We start from the raw sequence: 5,224 nt of genomic DNA, 5'->3' as shown, positions 1-5,224 counted from the left end.
GTGAGCTGGCTGCTCCTTCTTCCTCCTCCGTCGAACATCTCAAGGAGCACATTGTAACACTACTGGTCCATCAACCATTCGGGCAGGACTAGGGGTATTACCTCCCATAGAGGACCCTGAACCTGGGTACACCGTGCGTCTTGTTCGTTAGTTACCAATCCCGTTCTCGGAGCCCACCGGTGCCCTTTCGGTCTTCACCACTCTCGATTAGCCTCCCATGGCTCCTGTCATGAGAAAACGATGACAGTTGGCGCTCACCGTGGGGCTGTCCGCGGCACAGGTCGGAGTTACGCTCCAGGCAGGACCCCTCGCCAACACCACCGGACCCCTCGCGTCCAGACTGATCAGGACGCCCGTGGAGCCTGCCCTCGTGGAAGCTTCTACGGTGTTCAACGTCGAATCAACTTGCTCCACGGGATCCCCTGCCAAGCCCATCTGCAAGCCATGCTGCGACAACGCCGTTCGTGACGTCGATCACCTCTGTATCCTTTTCGGTGATGTGCGCATTGACAAAGAACCTCGTCACCTTGGCGAGGACATCGACATCAACACGCTCTGTGCACTCTTTAGCGAGCTCAGTCTTGAGGATTTTCCGGCTCCCGATGAGTACCCCCGCGACGTGCTCGATTGCAGTGACCCTCCTACGTTCGTAGGATCTTTAACCCCGTGCGACGTTGCCGACTCTCTCGTCCTCAATGAAGTGATGGTCGGCGACTCCAGCACCAGCTTGGGCCGCGCAAAGGCCACGGTAGACGTAGCCACGGTTCGGTCGGGTCCTTCCGATCGGCGTCGCGTCGCCCTCGAGGGGTTGAACACCCCTCTTGCACCGTTCGCCAATATGGTGTCCGCTAGGACTAAACTGGAGGAGGCGTGCCTGCGGCTGCTCGCGGAGGGCTCCACCCTCGCGGCTGCCAAACATTGGATGGAGTCCGTGCAGCGTGAGTATAACTCCACTTATGGATTCACCCCGGCTGCTGATAGACCCAGCCAGCATGGCGAAGTTCACGGCCGCGGCCAGGTTGTTGCCGACATCCTACGCGGCAAACTGCCCGTCCACGACACCCCCGCAGCCAACATGTGGGCTTCCCAAGTGGCCCATGAGGAGATGGCCGTCCTGGAGGGCGAGGAGCGCATGAAGGAGGAGGAGAACGTGAAGGAACTCCTTGCTGCTGCCAACAAACAACACGGTCGCCTTGACCCAAATCATGCTTTATCCGTATCACCAGGTTTCGACCTCGAGGGGTACCATGTTCCCAGCGGCCGCCAGCCGGCCCAACACTCTTCCTCCCATCGCGGCTCCAGCCAGAGGACCGAGGGGAGTAACGGTCGGCGGTCTCAGCATCGGGGCAAGAACCTGGCGGTTTCCAGCCGTCTCCACGAGCCGGCTGGAGGAGACGACCAGTCGGTCCGCATCGTCCCCCCGCCTCCGCGTCGGGAAAGATCTCCCACGCCTGCACCCCCCGTCCAACCCGAGATCTCGGCTCGGCTGGGCCCGCGTGTCCCACATATCGAGAATGATGCTCGCACCCACCTAAAGAGGCTGGTGCAGTCAGCCCTCCTAGAGGAGGAGGGTCCCATCGGTCCGGCGTGCTTCGGCCACCGGATTCGCGGGGAACCGTTTCCTTCATGCTTCACCCTTCCTTGCGATACTCCCAAGTACAACGGTACTACCAAGCCAGAAGACTGGCTGTTCGACTACACCACCACAGTCGGCATCGCCAAGGGCAACAAACGCGTAGCCATCCGCTACGTGCCACTCATGCTGACCGGCTCGGCCCGGACCTAGCTTAACGCCTTCGTCTGCAACTTCACCGGCACCTACAAACGCCCTAGTCGCCCCCGTGAGCTGGCCATGTGCGTCCAGAAGCCCGACGAGCCCCTACACAGTTATGTCACACGCTGGACCGAGCTGCACAACTCTTGTGAAGGAGTGCATGAGGTTCAGGCGATCCAGTACTTCATCAAGGACTGCCGAGACGGCACCCTCCTCAAGCACAAGCCCATGTGCTCCAAGCCTACCTCTTTGGCGGCACTTATGACTAAGGCGTAAAAATACGCCACTGCCGACTCCGTGATGCGGATCAAGGTCAGCGCAACGGACAAGCCCATCACTCCGCTGGCTAAGACAAAGCCGGCTAACGACAACCGTGGCAACAAGCGCAAGGCGGACCAGCAGAACTCGCAGCCGGGTAGCAAGCAGGTTGCAACAATCAAAGAGGAGCAGCCGACTGGTCAAGCCGGCGCTCAGCACTAGCGAACCGGCAAGATCGCCTGGCTGCCCAAGCTTACCTTCAAGCAGATGCTCGATGCGCCCTGCAAGATGCACACCAGAGCAAAGACGGCCACCCATATGGTCCGGTAGTGCAACTTCTCCGAGCACGTGGCCCGAGGCATGGGCCTGCCGGCTCCTCCGTCGCCGTCTCCAAGAGCACCGGCTCCAGCTTCGGCTCCGGCTTCGCAGCCTCCCAATGATGGCCGTCTCCACGACCAATTCCCCGACCAGGACGGGGCCTATGTTCTCTTCACCAGCGAGGGAAGCGACAAGTACAGTCAACGACAGCGCTGACATGAGGTGAATGCCACAGCCCCCTCGGTTCCTTAGCACATGCACTGGTATGAGAAGCCAGTTACTTGGAGCCGGGCTGACCATCCGGTAGTGATGCCCAACCCCGGCACTTGTCCTCAACCCCACCATCGTCTCCAAGAGACTCGCGTGCCGGTTCTCGTGGGTGTTGGTCAATGGCGGTAGCAGCATCAACATCCTCTACCGTGACACTTTTCTCAAGCTCGGGCTCAAAGAGAAGGACTTGCAACCGTCTAGGACTGTCTTCCACAGCATTGTGCCGGGACAATCTTGCTCTCCCATCGGCAAAATCCAGTTGGACGTCCTCATCGGTGACAAGGCCCACTTCCTCCGCGAGCCCATCTGGTTCGAGGTGGTGGACCTCGACAGCCCTTACCACACACTACTGGGTAGGCTGGTGCTAGCTAAGTTCATGGCGATCCCTCACTATGCCTACCTCAAGATGAAGATGCCTGAGCCCAAGGGCATTATCACCATTGCTGGGGACTACAAGAAGTAGATCGAGTGCACACGCGACAGTAGCCGGCTGACCGAAGAGCTGGTGATTGTGGAGGAGAAGAGGCCGCTCGACCGGCTTGTGGCTCAGGCTACTGAGCAGCCGGCCGTGCCGACTCCCCCATCCCAGCCGGCTAGTGAGGCCTCGTTCAAGCCCGACAAGGACACCAAGTAGGTGTCGCTTGACTCGGCCAACCCCAAGCGGTGTGTCACCATCGGTGCCAACCTCAGCCACAAATAGGAAGGCGAGCTCGTCGACTTCCTCCGTGAGAATCGAGACATATTTGCATGGTCCCCCAAGGAAATGCTGGGAGTCCCGAGGAAGTACGCCGAGCATAGGTTTCATGTGCGGCCGGATGCCAAGCTGGTCAAACAACCTTTACGCCGCTTCGCCGAGGAGAAGCGGCGCACAATTGGAGAAGAAATTGTGCGGCTGCTCGTAGCCGGCTTCATCATGGAAGTTTTCCACCTGTACTGGGTGGCCAACCCAGTCCTGGTGTTGAAGAAGAACAAGACATGACACATGTGTATCGACTACACAAGTCTGAATAAGGCATGTCCCAAGGACCCTTTCGTCCTGCCCCCGATAGATCAAGTGATTGACTCCATGGCCGGCTGCGATTTGCTGTCTTTCCTGGACGCCTATTCCGGCTACCACCAGATTAAGCTGGACCCGGCCGACCGGCTCAAGACCTCCTTCATCACCCCCTTTGGAGCCTACTGCTATACGACAATGACGTTCGGCCTGAAGAATGTAGGCGCAACCTTCTAGTGCTGCATGCAACAATGCCTCCTGCCGCAGATTGGCAGGAACATACACGTCTACGTCGACGACATTGTTGTCAAGACCAAGAAGCATTTCAGTCTCCTTGACTATTTGCGGGAGACCTTCTCCAACCTGTGCGAGTACAAGATCTGGATCAAGCCGGAAAATTGTGTCTTCGGAGTTCTAGCCGGCAAGCTCCTGGGCTTCTTCGTGTCGGCGTGTGGCATCGAGGCCAACCCAGAGAAGATCAGAACCATCGAGCGCATGGCCAAGCCGGAGCAACTCCTCGATGTCCAAAAGTTCGCCGACTGCTTAGCCTCCCTCAGCCGGTTCCTCAGCTGGCTTGGTGAGAAGGCACGTCCACTCTACCAAGTAATGAAGAAGATCACCAAGTTCGAGTGGAACGATCAAGCAGACGAAGACTTCCGCAACCTCAACTGTGTCATCTCCAGCACACCCGTCTTGGCTGAGCCGGCTGAGAGAGAGCCCCTGCTCATCTACATCATAGCGACTACTCGCGTCGTCAGTATTGTCTTGGTGGTGGAGTGATTTCTACTACGCAACCTTCTCCTTGTAGACGTTGTTGGGCCTCCAAGTGCAGAGGTTTGTAGGACAGTAGCAATTTTCCCTCAAGTGGGTGACCTAAGGTTTATCAATTCATGGGAGGCGTAGGATGAAGATGGTCTCTCTCAAGCAACCATGCAACCAAATAACAAAGAGTCTCTTGTGTCCCCAACACACCCAATACAATGGTAAATTATATAGGTGCACTAGTTCGGCGAAGAGATGGTGAAACAAGTGCAATATGGATGGTAGATATAGGTTTTTGTAATCTGAAATTGCAAAATCAGCAAGGTAACAAATGGTAAAAGTGAGCACGAACGGTATTGCAATGCGTGGAAACAAGGCCTAGGGTTCATACTTTCACTAGTGAAGTTCTCTCAACAATGATAACATAATTGGATCATATAAGTAGCCCTCAGCATGCAACAAAGAGTCAGTCCAAAGTCACTAATAGCGGGAACAAACGAAGAGATTATTGTCGGGTACGAAACCACCACAAAGTTATTCTTTCTGATTGATCTATCATAGAGTTCGTACTAGAATAACACCTTAAGATACATATCAACCAAGACCCTAATGTCACCTAGATACTCCATTGTCACCTCAAGTATCCGTGGGTATGATTATACGATATGCATCACACAATCTCAGAATCATCTATTCAACCAACACATAGAACTTCAAAGCGTGCCCCAAAGTTTCTACTAGAGAGTCAAAACGTGTGCCAACCCCTGTGCATAGGTTCCCAATGTCACGAACCCGCAAGTTGATCACCAAAACATACATCAAGTACTCACATGAATCCACGTGTGCCA

The sequence above is a fragment of the Hordeum vulgare genome, chromosome 7H (genome assembly GCF_904849725.1).
Source record: "Hordeum vulgare subsp. vulgare chromosome 7H, MorexV3_pseudomolecules_assembly, whole genome shotgun sequence".
Lineage (NCBI taxonomy): Eukaryota > Viridiplantae > Streptophyta > Magnoliopsida > Poales > Poaceae > Hordeum > Hordeum vulgare.
This window is presented reverse-complemented; position numbering follows the sequence as displayed.